This window comes from Meleagris gallopavo, chromosome 22 (assembly GCF_905368555.1).
Source record: "Meleagris gallopavo chromosome 22, MGAL_WU_HG_1.1, whole genome shotgun sequence".
Lineage (NCBI taxonomy): Eukaryota > Metazoa > Chordata > Aves > Galliformes > Phasianidae > Meleagris > Meleagris gallopavo.
Genome location: NC_139425.1, coordinates 133,137 through 152,408, shown reverse-complemented (window position 1 = coordinate 152,408; position 19,272 = coordinate 133,137). Strand labels below are relative to the sequence as shown.

The 19,272-nt window shown below is 51.2% G+C and overlaps 1 protein-coding gene across 14 annotated transcripts in view; it reads right to left on the bottom strand.

The window, feature by feature from the left end:
- EPB41L1 (erythrocyte membrane protein band 4.1 like 1) overlaps positions 1 to 8,602 on the bottom strand; it is a 68,618-nt gene extending 60,016 nt beyond the window's left edge. For 6 of the 14 annotated variants that reach the window (XM_085241942.1, XM_085241952.1, XM_085241949.1 and 3 more), the window contains exon 1: positions 8,379 to 8,602. The gene's annotated coding sequence lies outside the window, so the exon portion shown is untranslated. Of the gene's footprint in view, positions 1 to 8,084; positions 8,329 to 8,378 lie in introns of those variants that run through there. The other 8 variants (XM_085241944.1, XM_085241946.1, XM_085241953.1 and 5 more) reach the window with 5 other exon arrangements.
- Between the last annotated feature and the right edge of the window lie 10,670 nt (positions 8,603 to 19,272).

Here is a 19,272-nt window from a genome sequence, read left to right as displayed (position 1 = left end):
GCAATACGAGGTGATACACAGCAATGACAGCATCTCTTTTCACACTGTCAATCTGTAGCAGCTAGGCCAGAAACTGCAGCTGGCTCAGGCCCATGCCCTCAACAACAAGGACAGGACTTTCTGCCACCCATCAGCCCCGATGCAGTAAGCTAGGAGCATCAGCACCTCCAAGGTAACAACAATGCCTTTAGGTTGGGAAAAAACGATGTCCCAAGATGATCTGCACAAGAGCTACAAGGAAAAGAAAGAGCGAGTTTCAGCCAACCCCTGTAATGCTGTGTCCCTTCCCCAGGTCTCTGCCACTGCCCTCACAGGGGAAAGCACAGGCTCCCGTGGTCGAGGGCTCTTGTGCTGATGCTATCCCACTGGCCACGCTCCATATGCCCTGCCCACTAGGAAAGTGCTGCTGCAGCCCTGCACGGCCTGCTTTTCTCACTGGGCTGTCTCTGCACTGGGAGCAGAGCTGGGATGCGGCACAGAGCGTGTGGCTGCTTCAGCTACAGGCCCTGCCCTCCCCGCTCTCCATAACTGCATGGCAGTCGTGGCCTAGCCACATGCTGCATCGTACACAGGCTCACTGTGAGGTCATAACGCCAGCTCATACTGGCTATGCCCCAACATCAGCATCTGCATACAGTTCACCTTTCCCCAGACCCCAGGGCAGTACCTCCCTGACCACAGGCCTCACACTCCTTGCTCCCATATCTGTGGGCCAGGGGATGCCACTGGGGTGCCAAGGCTACTGCCACGTGTGTCATTACACACACACACCTCAATACCACATTCTACACCCACCTCCTCAGGCAGACACTGCCTATGTCAGCAGGCCAGATGGAGGAGCTGAGCAGAAGTGCTGTCCCATCCTCTACCAGCTGCTAGGCACAGCAGGCCGGGCTGAGCAGGCTCGAAGTCCACAGCTCATGCTCCTGCCCCAAGATGGCCGTACAAACACACAGTGATCTGCAGGGCTTCCTCCCAGTCACTGCCCTCACAGGGATGAGCCCCCAAGGCCCTGATTCTCTTCTGCTGAGCCCAAAGATTTCTGTGGGGCCCCACAGTGCTCCCGATCTCATGCACTTGGCTTTCTCCAACCCAGCTCAAGAGATAAGAGCAGAGGCAGGCAGGCAGACACATAGAAGCAGCCTGATTTCGTCCAGCCTGAGGAATGAGCATCCATCAGCAGTCTATGACGCAGGGCTCACCAGGGCTGCACCACGTCCCTACAGAAGGGAGGACAGAGGAGGCAGTCACTGAGCACAGGGCAGTGACACTCGGCACTCCCCCCCTACCTGCCTGTGTTGCAGCACCAGTACATACTACCAAACAAAGCCACCATGCTCTGGAGCTGACACAGACCATCCTTCCTTCCTGTCTGCTGCTGCTGCATGAAGCGGCTTTCACCAAAGCCAGCTGCATTTCAGCAGGGAGACACTTTGGAATTGGAGCTACTGCATCAATTAACATCATATTAATGACATGCTCTGAGAACACAGGCATCTGGGAGCAAGACCCTCCCCCACCCCTGCTAGCTTCCAGCTTCTCTACTACTGCTAGCAAAAATACACGCTAGATTGCTCTGCAAGCTCCTGCCACACAGCTGTCCTCAGCACAAGGCTGGTGTGTACACCATCTCAGCTGCAGACAAGTGCTTCAGGCTGAAAACATTCCACAGTGACCCACATCATCACAACCCCATAGCAATTATCCAGTCTGACCCTGACAGGGCAAGCACAAGTACCGGCTGTCAAAGCAGGCGCTGGGACATCAACCATAGGTAGGAGGCTGGATCACTCGGACAAACACTACAGCCCTTGCAAGGGGCAGATCTGAGCCAGCAATGCTGGCAGGCACATCTATTCACAGGGGCTAGGAGAAGCCGTTTGTCAAACCCAGCTTGCTCAAATCTAGGCCAATGCATTGCAAGAACCCCGATCAGTCCAACAAAGGTCAAGAAAGGGGACAAGGATTCATGCTGTTCCTTTTGCTTGTCCTGGAACATAAATAGGGCAGAGCAGCACAGCAACCCCAGGGCGGCTTACTGAAGAATGAAGACCTGAGTAGAGGTCCAGCCATGCACAGCTGCACCCCACTTTTGGGTAACATCAGCTCTGGTGCACTGAGAGGAAGCAGCCTTGCCAGTCCTCAGCAGATGACTGGACCACAACACCACAGCCATCTTCAGCCTCGCATGTTGTCCTGCCGTGCATACTAAGCTGTGCCAGGCAGGGGGTGAGGCTGAGCTTCAAAGCTCTTCCACCAAAGTAGAAGGGCCAGGGAGGGTTATAGCTACAGTGGAAATTGCCATCAAAACACAGCAGTGGCAGCTGCATTTTCTCTACCTTTACCTCCTTTATTTATTTCTGGCTGTCACCCTAAAGCCAGCTGTAGTTCTTACAGACATATGATGCACTACCATACATGTTCCAACCCACTAGTTTTATGGTTTTGTTGCCTTCTTTTACATTTAAATAATACATATATTGTGCAATCAATGAATATACAGATGGTACAGTATATCCAGGAGCTTGGCTGATGTAATTATTATATTGGAGTAGGAAAAGAAAAACACTCACCCCATCCTGGGCTCACAAAATAGACTCCAGTGGAGTGGATCTCCAGAGATCCTTCCCCACTGGCAGTCAGCTCTCCAATGGCTCTAGGAGAGGTGCAGCCAGGCTCCACCCCTTCCTGCAGCACAGGTGAATTGCCTTCACCTGTGCTCCCATGGCTGACTCACTGCTCGCCTCAGGTGATCAATCAGAGGTTCTGGCCGTGATTCAGCAGCCCCATACATACACATAAGACGTTTTGTTACTTACATTACCTATTGCATATCTTTTATATGTGGCCCAAGACAACTTCCCTTCACTTAGTGTGGCACAAGCAAGCCAAAGGGTTGAGCACCCATGCTAGACTAAGGTAACCCACAAGAACATCCTCATCTTTTGATTCCCTGAATTCACGTCCCAGTGAATTTGTAGAAGTAACAGCCCCTGATTCACATAGGCACGCATATATCCAGAGACAGATTAAACATCAAAGGGTATTTTTGTTGCTCTACCATTACTCTGCAGGAACATCACATGCAATAAATCTCTCTTAAAAGGCAGCACTACTGAGAATTCAGGTTGGAAGTTTCCTATCCCGAAGCTAAGCATTAACACTGGATTTGTATTCCTGATAAAAAATTCCATGGTTCCTTAGCAAGTGACAGACCTAGCAGTCTGACCACCCATCAGGCCTTTGCACAGCATCATTAACCCATTTTGCCACTTCCCTCTGGTCCCTGGCAAAGAGGAGATCCAATATTTCATCAGGTACCACGCCATCTAATGCTCAGCAGGAGCCCCTGCCAGCAGAGACACAGCCAAATCAATAGTCCATCTAATAAGATTTAATCGCTTCGCTGAAACACAGGGGTACTGCATCCCTGCCAGGACTGCTAGGGAGAAACACTTGCAGGACTTCTCCCAGGGCTGCAGCCCTTCATGTTTGCCCACATGGATCTTTCACGTGTTCTGAAGTTCTGAAGTGCTCCCGGGTGGCTGAGCATGGGAACGGTGAGCAGGGCCAACTCCCCCCCCCAGCAGCAGCCTGCCAGGGCATGCACCTAGCTGCCTCCGGGCTCACCAGTGCAAACACAATGACAAGCACAATGAGCTGATTACAAAGGGAAAATGTCATTTAAAAAACACAATCAGATTCCAGTCTCTTCTGCCCATAACAAAATGCCTCATGAAATGGCTCGTTCTGTTCTGCCATAAAAATGTGTTTCCCTTCAGAAGCCTGATACGGAAAAAGAAAGAAAAAAATGCAAATCTAAAAATATCTTCTGAAAGATACCATGACAATAACAGATTCACAGGAAAATGAGGTGGGAAGAGGGCTATGAATGTGATAAAATTCTATTTAATTTCCCCCCAGCCACCTAAAAATCCACCAAAGGCAGAAATGATACTTTTTCCTTTGTGCAAAAGACGACTCCACCCTGTGTTTTCCTCTCCATCTGATACACAGCAAAGGATACCAGCACACATTTCTGCTCTGTCACCAGTCAGCAAGTGGGGCACAGGCAGTGAGATAGCTGGAAGGAGTCAGGTGGGTGGAACCTGGCCAAAATGCCATACTGTAAATCCCCATTCACTATCTGCTCACACACAGGATGCATTTTACATTAACATCTGGCATCTGGTGCCAGATTTGACTGTGTCTCTGATAGCCTCGATGGAAAGCAGTGTTTGTCTTTTGGACCAGACTGGGAAACTGGCAAGATGAAGCTCAACATGATTACCATTGGGTCCAATTACAGCTGGTGGGCAGAGGCCTGACTTCTGAAATGGGAACAGATCCGATACTAAAGCAGTACCACATTTCATCTCCACAAAAAGGCCAAGTGCCCAAATGAAACTGCTGACCTTTTGGAAACTGCAGATCTGCAGCTTCAGCCTCATTTGTCTCATGGTTTGAGCACAATGGTGTCAGCCCAGACTCCTTTTCTCTGTGATCACACCAGACCCATCGTCTACTGCATGGGGCAGATCCAGTCTGACACACTGCTGAGCCCACACGACAGTGTAGTGCCCTTTGGAGGACAAAACACAGACCACCAGTAAAAGATGGAAGGGAATTGCTCTTCCAAAGCATTATTTTCTGGGTTTTAAGGCTCTGCCTGTTACCTCCACCTTCTCAAATAGCAAATCTGGGAGGTGTGCGTGAGTATGTAGATGTACATGCATACACTATGTGCAAGGCACTAACTACTTCTCAGCTTCAATTCAAAGCACCTTCTGCACCTTCAAAGCTGTGTACTGGGACAAGAGGGCAAAATCACCAAAGAGGGCTCTAAGATGACACTTCCTTTTCATACAGTTCCACATTCCCCTGTCTAGTGCAAGGAGAGCAAACCTTGGCTTCTGCTCCAATTATATAACAGCTGGTAGAGCTCTTGGCACAGCCATTCACCTCCTTGGAGAAAAGAAGGGGAGGGTGGAGCAACTGTCATCCAAGTTGGGGACGCCCACAGGACCTGGGACAGGAAAGCTGCAGTAGATACAACTGCCCAAATCTTCTATTTCTTTGATGTTCAGGGGGCTGAAAGACCTCTCCTACAAAGACAGGCTGAGGGAGCTGGCCTTGTTCAGTCTGGAGAAGAGGAGGCTGTGGGGAAAACCTTACGATGGCCTTCAATATTTAAAGGAAGGTTCAGAACAGGAGGGAGAATGACCTTTTACACAGGCAGGTGGTGACAGGACAAGGGGAAACAACTTTAATCTAAAAGAGGGGAGATTTAGACCAGATGTGAGGAGGAAGTCCTTTACTCAGAGGCAGTGCAGCCCCAGCACTGCTGCCCAGAGCTGTGGATGCCCCATCCCTGCAGGTGCCTGAGGCCACGGCTGGGCCCTGGGCAGCCTGAGCTGGGGAGCAGCCAGCACATGGCAGGGCTGGGGTGCCCTTCGTCCCAGGCATGGTGGATTCTGTGAATTAATGCTCACTGAGGTCTTGGACAAACCATCGGCTTCCACTCAAGGACTGAGAGGAAAGATGGATCTGGAGACACAAGGAAATACTGCAACACATGCTCAGCAAAGACAACCTCTTCCCAATGATGTTTCTGTCTCCCGTAATCCAGACAAAATGACGCGTGAGAGAAAGTGTTCATTCTGCAGGCTACGCCACCGTGAGTTACTGGCATCCAAATCAGCAGAACCAATGACACAAAGCAGATGAATTCACAATATCAGAGCAGGGTCTCAAGGCCTATCAGTCCCTTCCAATGCCACCGCTTCATCCAGACTCAGAGGAGAGCACAAGCCGGCAGCAGACCTGAGTCCAAGCTCAAACCCCAGCATGGCTGCAGCATAGGCCAGTCCCTTCACCTCACACTGCCAAACCTCCTGGGTCTTCCAGCACAATCACCACAGCTGTGACAAATCCAAACCTGCTGACTCAGTGCCATCTGACTTCTCTAGTGAGAACAATAAGCCACACAGCCATCACTGTCACGGCCCCAGCGCAAGCACGTTTTACGTGCTGTATGAGAGTCATGTATCTGTAACTGCACAAGTCTTTCCATGCAGGAGCTTCCAACCACCAAGCTTGGGAATCTCCACTGTTTTGTGTTTCTTTTTTTTTTTGCATATACTCTCAAAACAGGCTCAGGCCTCCAAGTGACAGGCACCACATGAAAGTCTACGATATAGCTAAACACAGGCCTTCCAGACGCCCACACTGATCTGCCACCAAGCCTAAGCCCATACTCAACCCATCTCCTCACACACACTGCACCATCAGTATCCCAGCTGTCGCTCAGGCAGCGTATCACTGTGCCCAAAGCAGTGAGGAAATATAATTTCCTAGCTGAACAGAATTAAGGCAAGAGACACTCATGCAAAGTCTGTGAGAACAGACAGGAAACCGAGCAATCCTGAACACAGCCAAGCCCACCTCCTACATTTTAACTAGCAGGCCATTCTCCATTGAATTCCATCACTTAGAAATCATAATTATCTACAGGAAACTTTTTTTTTTTTTTTAGGAAAAAAATTAGCCAGAAACCTGACTAGTTTGTCCATCTACAAAAACCTCCTCTAGATATGCATGATTATTCTGCAGTGCTAGAGCAAGGAACAGACATTTCAGTCATTTACAGGACTGCTAGAAGCAGAAAGAAGAAAAGGTTACTGTGTAAATCAAGGTGATCTCCTCTTTTGGATCAAAGTCATTGCTCAGGGCCAAAAAGAGGAATCAGCTGCCTTGGGGAGGAAAACTGATTCTGAAAATTTTCTCCATTCCATATGCAGTAATACCACAGCCTTCTTCAGCCACCCCAGACCCCCTCCTGGTTGTCCATCACACTTGGGCCCCTCACAAGGCTGTTGTCACAACCAGGGCTCTGCTACATGCAACACTGTCTGCTTTAATGGCCCCACTACCATCTGAAGTTGCTGTTAAAGCAATAAACATGGCACAATGGTTGCAAGGAGATGCTCACTGCTCCCAGCAGTGGCTGCAAGCAGAGGAGGCAGCTCACATCCCCTGGGGACACGTGCACGCTGATTATTCAAAAGTCAATTTGGGGATTGTCCTCGCATAAGGGATAAGTTGGGAGAAAGAGAGTGATTGTAGACCTTCCATGTGCTACAATAAACAGGGTCTGGCACAACTCACAGAACACACCCTGTGAGCCTGGGGTCTTCACTAACAGTAGGGCTCTGAGCACTCAGGGAGATCTGCAGACAGGCTTCACGCTGCCAAACCAGAAGCCAAAAAACACAATTAAACACTAATTGTCTTCTTGTCAGGATCACCACTCAAACCCAGCCTTCCCTAAGCTCCAAACTTGCTTGAAGGCAACATGGGCAGGCAGGCTGCTGAAGGCCATGAGTGCAGATCCCCAGTCATGGCAGCCAAAGGACACTCACAAACATGCAGTGGGCAGCAGAGGAGGCAGAAAGCTGCAAAGCAACTCTGAGAGGCAGACCTTGGTCACAACATACTTCCCATGTCTCCAGCTGTTTGATGCAAGAGCCCCTCTGGACAAGCCCAACGTGAGAAGACCACAGGGGGAAGGAACTGACGAGGAGACTGGTCTCTAGGTGTGTTGAGAAAGCCACACCTCTCAGGGCATGTCAGCAAGGAGAGGGCTCATCAGGAGTCACCTCACACCGCCTGCAGCCCAATAACAGAGCTCTTCCACCGCCCGCTCCTGCAGTGCTGCAAATACTCCATAACACGTACCCGACCATTGTTTATCTGCAGAAGGGTCCCCACCGCAACGCGTGGCTAGGCACGGAGCGGAACAATACTACTGCAGAAGCAGCAGTAGGAAGAGTGCTTCATACGGAAAACACTGATAAAGGGGACCCGCGTACCCCTAATACGATCACCCGGGTAACCGGTCTGTGGAGAAAACGCTGAGCTCGAGGATACCTCCAGAGCCCACCTCCTGCCATATGACGATACTCCAAAAATAACCACAGAAATATGCGAGGACCCGGTCCAAGTTGTTCCTGGCTCTCTGCACATTCTCTCTCTAATGTAAATCGTATCTCTGAAATCACAGCCCCGTGGTTAAACGCAGTTACCGCAATCCGCAGCGGCGGGAGGGCCGCAGGGCCGGCGGATCCCTAGGTTGTGCTGGGCTGTGCTGGTCCGGCTGCACGGCCGGGCTGCTGCTTCACAGCGCCCCGCTCGCCCCGCTGCGGCCGGGCCAAAAACGGCGGCGGCGAGAAGCGCTGCTCGCCGCTCCCGGAGCACCGAGGAAGGGAGACCGGGCGGGGAGAGCCGCAGTCGCTTCTCTGCGGCCCGGCGAGGCGGCCCGGCCCGGCCCGGTCCCGCCCCGCCCCGCCCCGCCCGCCGCTCTCCGCGGCCAAACGCACCTGGGGCCGCCGAGCTCCGGCCGTGCCCCGCGCGGGCGCTCACCCGGGCCCGTTCCGCCGCCGACCTCCTCTGGGGCGCGGCTCCGCGCCGCAGCGACCGCCGCCAGCCGCCAGCCCGCCGTGCGGCGGGAGCGCAGCGCGGGGCGGGCCGCGGCGCTGCGGAGGGAACGGCCCCGCGCTGCCGCGCTCCCGCCCCCGCCCCGCCCCGCCCCGCCCCGCCCGCTGGGAGCCTCCCCCGGCCGGGCCGCTCGGCTCCGCGCTGCGGAAGCCCCGGGCGGCTACATGGTGCGGGGCTCGGCCCTGCCTGGATCCGCCGCCTCGAACAGAACTGCCGTTGGGACCGTGCGGGAGGAGCCGCGCTCTCGAGTGAGCCCCGGCGGCTGCCGCTGCGCTGCCTTAACCTCGCCCGCTGCGGCTCAGCCCGCGCGGCTGCGGCACCCCGCTCCCCCGCGTCCTTTGGGGTCCTCCGGAGCCCGCCGGGGGCCGCAGCCCGGTGCTACGCGTCCCTGCTCGGCGAAGGAGCTCAGCTTCCCTCGGGCAGGAAGTCTGGGGCGAGCGCTGCCGCTCCCAGAGGTGTGACCGCTCCCGGAGCGCGCCGCGGGGCCCGGCACGGCCCGGACGCCTGCTCCTAGCGCGGGCAGCGCTCGTACGGAGCGCGGTGCGGCTGCGGGTCGGCCCGGTGTCCGCCCGAGCCCCGTACTGGGGTGTCCGCCGAGCATCGCCCTCCGGGAGGTGCGGCCTCGTAAAGCTGGGTAAATAGCGAGAACCTCTCGGGGATAAACCGCCGCATCAGAGCCAAGAGTGAGGCGGTGGCATTCACTTACAAACAGAAGGCGTGTACTCTGGTTGCACGGATTCCCTTTACAGAGTTTTTGCCTTTGGCCCTCTGTCTGCCGTGCTGCTGAGTGGATGCCACACCTCGCTGCCGCGGTGCAGGATTTCTGGGGAACGGTCGCAGGAAAAAGATTGGCACTGCTGTGTTGCTAAAAAGATGAGGTCTTGGTGCAGTCTTGAGTCCTTGAGTTGCTGCCTATTTTTACTTTCAGGTCACCCAGTGGAACAGTTGCTGTTCAGTGGGTCAGGTTCTCTCATATCCTAAAAAGAAATTTAAATGTTAAAAGTGAATTTGGGTCAAAAATTTGGTGGCTGACCACATGCATTCAAACACTCTCAGTGCATTCACAGTGCATGGCTGAGAGTGTTCCCCTTGTGGAGCTGAGCAGCCAGAGCAGGAATGTGCAGGACAAATCCCTGCAGGGATGAATCCCTGCTGGTGCTGTACAAACGGCCCTGAGCTGTCTGCCAGCTGCCAGGAAGCTCAATCCTTCCTTTTCAGCTAAAACTGAAACTCCTCAACAGCACTGAAGATGTGGAAAATCCAGTCTATATGGAGATTTGGCCAAACTGCCCTTTGCCCCTGAAATGAGGAAAAGAGCTTAATTTGCAAAATACCGACCATCATCGTGATGGGGCCTCTTATGTTTATTTAATAACAAAAAAAGCTTTTTTTGCATCCTTGTCAAGTCTTGCTCTGTGATGGCAGCAATGGAGATACCTGCTCAGGTGTCCCACATGTAATAGATGGGACAGAGGGAAGGGACACTAAATCAAAACAAGAAAATACAGAAATTCAGAGCAACAGGAACTTTTTTGGTTATTCACATAAACATCTCCAGAAGTTAGTTTTTTCATCAGGAAGCGTTGTTACAGCAAGCAGCCATTACTCAGCCAGGTGGAACTGCATGTTGGCTGCTGCTTGGTTGCCCAGTGTCTCCTATCTGACATGATGTGGAGAAAGGAGCCTGTGTGCACCGCTCCCTACCTGGGCAGCAGCTCCATGGGAAAGCCATCAGGCATTCAGGTTGTGCTTTTGTCACCAAAGGGGATCTCATGGCCATATTCTCATGGTCTGGCAGAATCAGCTTGGAACAACAGTGCCAGTGTAAAGAAATGAGGCCTGGCACAAATTGAAAGGGCTTGCAGTCATGTGATGGTTCAGTGTTAGGACAGATTTGGTCACCAGGCCTCCTTGAGAACCTCTGTTTTTTGTGCTGTTATGTATTTGTTTGGTTTTTATTCCAGCAAGTTTTCTTATACAGCTTATACCTTCAAGGAATCCCGTCTGCATCTATTGAATAGAAAGCAAAGAGGGTTACCACATGTGTCAGCTGTTCCCCTTGAGGGTACTTCTATGCTCTCTGTTGCAACATTGTTTTTAATGACTTCTATTTTATTCAGAGTTGGTATCCCTGACAGAAACAGTAACTGTTAGCACTTAACGCTTCCACGCGCAGAACCAACTACGAATTAGCGAAGTGCTCTTCTGGTTATTAATAATCATTGCCAAGTATTCATCCTCAGATCGCAGCAGAAGTTGAAGTGAGATTGTGTTTGCCCTCGCTTCCAAGGTGAGGTGAGCTTGGGAAGTCCCGGCCTGAGCTGCTGCTGGAACTGATGCTCTTCGATAGCAGCCTTTCTCGGCCCTCACTTGTTTATGCAGGGTGTGAAAAGGCCCTTTGTGCCCCCTGGGGAGCCAGCTGCCAGCTGGGAGCAGTGAGACTCTCCCTGTGTGCTGCTTTCCTTCTCCCTTGCAAAGCTGTGCCTGCCGTGAGGCACAGGAGTTGCAAGAGGCTTGCAGAAATAGTCAGCCCAGCTAGAAATGGAACATTGCTCCTGGTGCTGGGCTCCGAGGCACTTTCTGGATGTTGGGAATGCAGTGCTGACATTCCAGCAGCTCCAGACAAATGTTTCCACCCACAGAAAACACATCCAGCTTTTGGTTGCTCATGCAAGGCTACCTGGTCCATCTTCTTCCAGGTTATCTGAGTGGGACTCAGACCTTGCGGAAGTCCCTGGAACTGAGATGTCATCAGAGAAATTAGGCCAAGCTCTTACATCCCTATTTGTCAAGAGCCCTGATGTTTTAGGGATATGCAGCCTTCCTTCTGCTTCCCAAATAACATGACCTAGTACGAAAACGCCATCACTGCCTGCTGACCTTTGGATATTTGTGTGTAGCTCCAGATAGTTATGCACACCACTGATAACTGAGAATAAAAGTGACAGGAAATGCATCTCAAAAATTTAACTAGAAGAGATTAGTGGCCCATCTAATATTTGTGACGCATCCCAACTTAACAGCTTGCAGGCATAAGAGGGTTGCAGTGGAAAGAATTGTAGCATCTCTGGGAGGCAGGGAAGAAAGAATATTTCCCACTTTCCAGGCAGCGAATCTAAGAACCAGGGTGGGATATGCGTTGCTCTGTAGAAGAGCTATAATATGCAAAGTAACCCAGGAAAGTACTTTTGCTACAGCTGTCTCAGCAGGCCTGTGGGGTAGATGTGGTCCACAGTGAATCAGTGATGGGCTTAGGAGAGACAAACGAAGAGAGTAACAACATTTGCAACCAATTACTCCTTTCTGTGAGCTGTAAGGGGAAAGAGAAAGGGTTGAGCAGGATCTGCTTCCAGCTGCAGCCCCAACCCGTTGTGCAAGTTTCCCCGTACAAGTTAGAGCTCTCTCCCTTCTTTGGAAAGGAAGAACGAGCTGGATGCAATCCTGGGCAACAAATATCTGGAGAGCCTCAGTTCCATCCTGTTACGAGCCTCACAAGGCTGAGGCTTTACCCTAGATACTGTAAAATGGGATATCCTGTGTCTTTCCATTCTGATGCTGCCAGGAAATTATCCATTCTCCTGAGGGGAGACCGTGGCATGGGTCTGACATACTCTGATTAAAGGGGAGGCTCTGACAACTTAATCAACAGCCAGCTTGAGAATGGCAGGGGTTGAGTACAACATGTCTGATGCCAGCCTGCCCACCAAGAGCAACAGCTGCAACCAACCCAGCAGAAACCCATAGCACCAAGGAGAGAGAAAACAGAAAGATGAAGAACAAGGTACAAACTGAGGAGCATACACAGTCTTGTTTTCTTCCTTGATGCAAACCACTCTGCTGACTTCACTGCTCTGAGGCAGAAGAGGTTGATGTGGTAGTACCTCCCAACGAAATATCTTGTCCTCTCATTTGGCTCCTGCATCCCCTGGCTGCCCTAGTTAGATTGTTGCTCCTTAAAGCTGGCTGTGTGCTAAACTGCTGTGCTCCGGGGAACCACAGAGGAGGGTGATGTTTGAATTACTGAACTGCAGTAGGAGTGCTGACTTTGGGGGACTGCCCCAGCAGAAAATGCTATTTCTGACTAAGAAACTGACTTCCCAAGCTATTACTTATCAGTGCAAACATTTTTAGACTGTGCAAATGTTAAGAACCATAGACACGAAGAGGACATAAAAAAATAAAACCAAAAACAAACAAACAAACAAAAAGAAACAAAAACAAAACAAAACAAAATATGTTCTGGATTTCATACTTTCATGTTACCAGTTAAAAGTCCTAGTGCCCCAGCTCCTAGAGCCAGATGGCTGTGTTGGAATGTTAGTTTCTAACACCTGTAGATATGAAAGAAGATTGAAATATAAAAGCTGGAAAGTAAGAAAATAAATCAAGAGAGGGTCAAGAAGTCCTCTTACAGCAGGAAAGGTGCCACATAACATTACAGTTTACCAAACTGGTGCCTTCCACAGTGAAACCTGAAGAAGTGGCCCCACAGCCTCCATGAGGCCTGGGTCTGGTGGCTGAGCAGAGGTGCCCATGGGAAGCTGAGGAGTGGTGGTGAATGGACCATTGTCCTGAGAAAGCTAATGACCTCTTCCATATGAACAGAATCTCAGCCATAATTTGAATCAGTCCAATTTCCAGCCACCAAATCCTTCTGGACAAGGTAAGCTCTTCAGGAGGGACTGGCAAGGAAGGAAGGGCAGTGGTGTGGCTGTCTGTGTTAGGAAGTATTTTGATGTAGAGCTCAATGCTGGGAATGATGATGTTGAGTTCTTATAGGATCAGGGGGAAGGCTAACAAAGATGACATTCTGGGGGTCTGTTATAGACCACCCAACCAGGCTGTCACTCTGTTCTGTAAGATGAGCTATTAGGGAAGAAGAATGTCCTGGCTGAATAGGGAACCTTTGGGACCCACACAAGGGTGCTAAGGGGTATGATTGCCAAGCTGCTTTCCATTTTTTATCAGCAGTGTTGGTCAAGTGGGGAGGCCACAAATGACTGGAGACTTGCTATTGTGCTGCTCATCTACAAGAAGGGTAGGAAGGAGGATCTGGAGAACTACAGGTCTGTCAGCCTCACCTTGGTATTGGGGAGGGCAAGGGAACAGATATATTGAGTGCAATCATGCAGCATGTGCAGGACAAGAAGGGGATTAGGCTCAGACAATGTGGGTTCATGAAAGGCAAATCCTGCTTGACCAACTGATCTTCTATGACAAGATGACCTTCCTGGTGAAGAAGGAAAGGCTGTTGTAGTAGTCTGCCTAGGCTTCAGCAAAGCCTTTGTTTCTCTCTCCCACAGAATACCCCTGTGAAAGCTGACAGCCCATGGCCTGGAAAGGTGTACTCTTCACTGGGTAGAGAACTGCCTGGGTGGCTGGGCCCAGAGAGGTGGTGAATGGAGTTACATCCAACTGGTAACTGGTGTTTTCCAGGGATATCAGTACTGGAGATGTCCTGTTTAATATCCTTAACGATGATCTGAACGAGAGGACTGAGTGCATCCTCAGTAAGTTTGCAGAGGACACCAAGCTGGTAGGAAATGTTGATCTGTCAGAGGGTAGGAAGACCTTGCAGAGGCATCTGAATAGGCTGGATATATGGGCTGAAACCCTTGGAATTAAATTCAACAAGACCAATTGCCCAGTCCTGCACTTTGGTCACAACAACCCCAGGCAGTGCTACAGGCTTGGGGCAGAGTGGCTGGCGAACTGTGTGGAGAAGGAGGATCTAAGGGCTGACAGCTGACTGGACATGAGTCAGTCGTGTGCCCAGGTGGCCTTCTTGGCTTGAGTCAGAAATAGATCAGCCAGCAGTAGTAGGAGTTGATTGTCCCTCTGTACTCAGCACTGGTGAGGTTGTACCTTGATTACTGTGCTCAGTGTTGGGCACCTCATTACAAGAAAGGCATCGAGGCCCTGGAGCATATTCAGAGAAGGACAATGAAGCTGTGAAGGGTCTGGACCACAAATGTTATGGGTACTGGCTGAGGGAGTTGAGATTGTTCAGTCTGGAGGAGACTCAGGGGAGATCTGAAAAGGTTGTAGTGAGGTGGGGATCAGCCTCTGCTCAGAGGTAATTTGTGATAGAATGAGAGGTAATGGCCATAAGTTGCATCAGGGACTGTTCAGGTTGGATATTAGGAATAATTTATTCTTCAAAATAGTGGTCAGGCATTGGCACAGGCTGCCCAGGGAGATGGTGGAACCACCATCCTTTCAAGATGTGGCCCTCAAGGGCATGGTTTAGTGGGCATGGTGGTGATGGGTTGATGATTGGACTAGTTGACCTTCCTGCTCTTTTCCAGCCTTCATGATTCTATGCATCTCAGAAATGAGTTCTCTGTTACAGACATGCCTCTTCTCACACTGGTGCCTGCAGCCCCCAATCACATTTCTGGGCATTCTTCTTTAGATACTCAGTGAGCAGAAATTCTTCAGTCTCCCACTTCTAAGCAGGTTCTTATGACCCCCAAGTGCACTTGCAAACCCTATTTTGGATCTCTTTCAACATCATAGATAACGTCAGTGAATACCCATGATTTTAAGACATGTTTTGGACTCTGCTCCATACACGAATGCTACAGGATTGGTGTAGAAAGAACGCTTTCTTTATTAAGTATTCTCAGGACTCTGTGCACCAAACTTGGGCTGAAGTTGGCCAAGAGGTGAGTACAACTCCCCTCCCTACCAATGCAGAATTATCGTAGGGATGTGGGTCACAAGGAGCAGAGGTTTCCTTCCAGTTCCTTCACAGCAGATAGCATACCTCCTTGTTACTGACAGCATCTTCCTAAGACTCTTCCAAATAAAAATTTTCCATTAAAACTTTTCTCTCAAACACAGTGACATAAAACCACCAACATTGCATGACATTACCGTGAGAGCTGTGCTGCAAGGACTTTCTAGAGACAGTACAAAAGGGCCTTAGACCTGGGATAAATTTTGTCATGGAACAGCCTGAGTTAAAAGGGACCCACAAGGATCATCAGATTTTGATCCTTTAGAGTCCTATGGGAACAGTACATGAGGAGAGTTGAATAGCTTGAAAAACTGCCACCAAAGCCACATTTGGTCCTAAAGTGTCTAGGCTGAGGACTAGATGTTGGCAAGATGCTCGTGGGTGTACATGCAGGATTCATGTGTCTTGCATTTCCTGCCAAGTATCCCAGCATACACACCAGAAATTCACCAGAGATACCATATTCATGAGCCACACTCTCACAGCTGGCCATAGATGGGACAGCAGGCACCAAAGGAACAGATTCCAAGATTTTCTGAGAGAAAGAAAGGGGATTATTTCAAAATAATCTACACCTGGGCTGTCTGCTCTCAGCTAGAGACCACCCAAACCTCCTCATCCTGAACCTGGATCCTGTGGATCATAGTGGGCAGAGTGGATGCTGCTAGGTTCTGCCCATGGCCAGCAGGAAGCTGGAAAATAGACTTCAAGGGCAGCAGGGAAGGTAGCTGAAGAATGGCTTTCCCCTTGAACCAAGCCAGACCTTCCATAATGACTTTGTGGAGGCCTGTAAGATCTCTTTGTCACTGTGTTTTGCCTTCTCCTCCACCTATCCTGCAGGCAGGTGCCTTCCAACACTCACACATGATGCTGAGGTGAGGATCAGCCCGTGTTCATGTTTTACACTCAGTGAAAGCTCAGGGATGAGCGGGGCTGCAGAGAGACCATGTGCCACCTGTGTGTGTAAGACCTTACCGTGTCCTCTGCTGAACAGGTGTGAACCAGCACTTCTGGGTCTCTTCCCTTGGTGGGCACCTAACTCACTCCTCACTGGAGCACAAGCAGCCTCTGTGCACTGGACAATGCTGAATTCCTACTGTTTTGTCCCAGCTCCTCATGAACACTTGCCTTTGGTCCATCTCCAAGGGAAACTATCTCCTGTGGCAGGAGTGTCCCCAGCATCTAACAGAGGGTGAGAGAAAGCTGGGAAGCCTGTGATCAGGAGCAGCAGTGTGGTGGGAAGAGCTCTGGATTAGCCCACACCTCTGGCTCTGCTGGATGGAAAACTACTCTCAGCAAAAGCCCGAGCTCTGCTTGCAGCTCCGTCTGCACGGCAGTAAGGCAGGTGCAGGTGTTGATGGCAGCTGAGGCCATGAGGGTGGCTGCTATGTGGTTGTGTCAGTTCTGCCCAGCACTGGGGGTGTGTGACAGTGGTGGGGGCACTGCAGCCCCCCAGCGGCAAAGGAGGGCTCCTGCCCCCCTGCAGACTCTCCTGCTCCTTGCCTGTGCTGGCTGCCACCAGGGCAGCAGGATGGCCCCGGCCATGTCAGTGTGAGGAGTGCCCAGACAACAGAGATCCCCACCAACTGGCAAATGTGTGCTTCCCTATCCTTAGGAAAGGTGTTGCCTTCTCACTGCTGGGCTCTCCTCTCTAGGGCTCTCTCAGCCCGGTTCTGCTTTCCCCTCCTGAGAGGGGAACATGAGTCTGCAGAGGCCCAGGGCAGAAGCTGGGCCAGTGCAACTGCTTTGGGCAGTGTTGTAGTGTTAGAAGCCGCAGCCCTCTCACACCTCCAGGAATAGTGGGGGCCCTGCTTGCTGCTCTCTCCAAGTGTCTCTGCCTCAGATCCAGTCTGCCCTGCAGCACATGGCTTGCTCCCAGAAGGTCTAAAGCCCTGGGTCCCAGCAGTTACCCTGGCGGGTAACTTCTCCAAACTGAGCACCAGCACTGATGAACTGAACCTAAACCTGCTGGTCAGGGTGCTTCCTCCCCTCTGTGATGCCCCACTGCCTGCTGAGCTCTCCTCCCCTCTGGCCCAGTCAGCAGCAACTCTTCCCATGTGTTGTCAGGTCTTCAGCAAGGCTCTGGTGGGGACACAGGGCTTTTGGCCTTGACTCCACAAATGCAGTGGGGCCAGAGGAGCACCCTCCCAGGTGATGCCCACACTGAGAAGAAAGAACAAAACAGCACTCAGCTGAGTTGGTGAGAGAAGTTGAGGCTGGTGAAACAAACCTTGTTTTGTCCCAAACTCCTGCCTCCCCCAACCCACAGGCCCACAGAGAGCATCCTCACTGCAGCCACAGGTCTCATCCTCTGCATAGAACCACAGCATAGCTGAGTTGGAGGGGACTTCAAAGCCACTGAGCCCCCCCTGCCATGAGCAACACCTCCAGGTGTGGGGCAAGGCTGCAAAATGCAGCTGCAAAGACACTTCCAATGCCACCACTGTAAATTTCCTTGGCTGGGGAGTCCTGGCATCAGCAAATAGCAGGGTCCCAGATCTATTATTGCTTATAATATGCAGGGTTGCAGATAGTATTTGGAAAATAAAAGTCTCTGCACAGCCAAACCCTGAAAGGGAGTCCAGCACCCAGCTGGGGCCTCTCTCGGTGGAGGACTGGGCTTGGCAGTGGGGTTCCCTTTTGCTCACATGGCCGAGACTCCTCAGCCTCTGCCTCTGTGGCTCATGCTAGTGAATGGGGCCAGAAATGGGAGGAGGGAGCAGACCCAGAGGACCTGGCAGGGCTCTCTCAGGCTTCAGGACTGCCACAGACTCTCCAGCCCTACTCTTGAAGACAGAGTTGATCTCAGACTGCTGGAGGAGGAGCAGGAGTTTCTCAGGGAAGGAGTAGAGACAAGGAGTTTTTGTGCTGTCTACTGGTTCCTCTCTGAAGCACACTGCCAGCAGCAGCAATGGGGTTAACCCACCCCTCAGAGACCTTCCTGCAAAGCCAGCATGTGGGGGATGTCAGGAGCAGTCACACCAGGTAAAAGCAGTGTGCCCTCCTCATCCCTTGTGGCATACCTTGCACCATCAGCCTAGCAGGATCCCGACATAGGGCCTCATGACCCTGGACATTTGCAATCACATTTCACTGTCTTGGAAGGGACCACTGAGGTCTGGTTCCTTGAGGACTGGGTATGGTGAAGTAATGGTTAATGGCCTTCACGAGTGAGCATGGGCAGTGCTGATGGGTTCAGTGACTCCCAGCCAGTGGATTCAAAGAATCAAATTTCTGAAAATCCCAACAAGCTAAAATTGAGGCTGTTTGCATGAGACCCAGATCAGGCAGAAATGCCAGTGTTTTCCCCTTTACATAAATTAGTTGGACTGGCTTGTTGCGCACTAGTGAATTCATCCTCCCACCTTGGCTTCAGAGGTTTGTACACGGAATCACAGAATCATAGATTCACAGACTCATAGAATGTCCTGAACTGGAGAGGACCCACAAGGGTCACTGAATCCAACTCCTGGTTCCGCACAGCCCCACATAAAATGCAACCCTATGTCTGAGAGTGTTGTCCAAATGCTTTTTCAACTCTGTTGGACCTGATGCTGTGAACACTGCCCTGAGGATCCTGTTCCAGTGCTCTGTATAAAAGCTTTTATAAAAGGTTGTGATGGCAGGAGCACTGATGCCAGCCCTGCCCCTGCAGTAGGTTCAGCTGCCCAGGCACCACTCTGAATGGCTGCATTCCTCCAGCAGCACACACTGATTCCTTTGATTGATGAATCACCCCGTGGCCAGAGAAGACCCTGGCACCTCCTGTCCATCCATCAGTGCTGGACACAACGCTCACCAGCTCCATTGGCCTGCAGATACTTTCACTTATTTAGGCAGAAGAAGGCAGGTTAAGTGTTAATGTTGCTAATAGATAGCAGTCAGTGAGCTGTGTTGAGGACTGCTCTGCAGTGCAGAGGTCTGGAAAACTGTCTTCTCTTTGCTGCTAAACTTGCAGGACTATGCCTTACAAAGGCCTTGCAGATCTGACTGTGGCATTGTAATGCAAGCTGCAAGGCAGCATCCCCACTGCA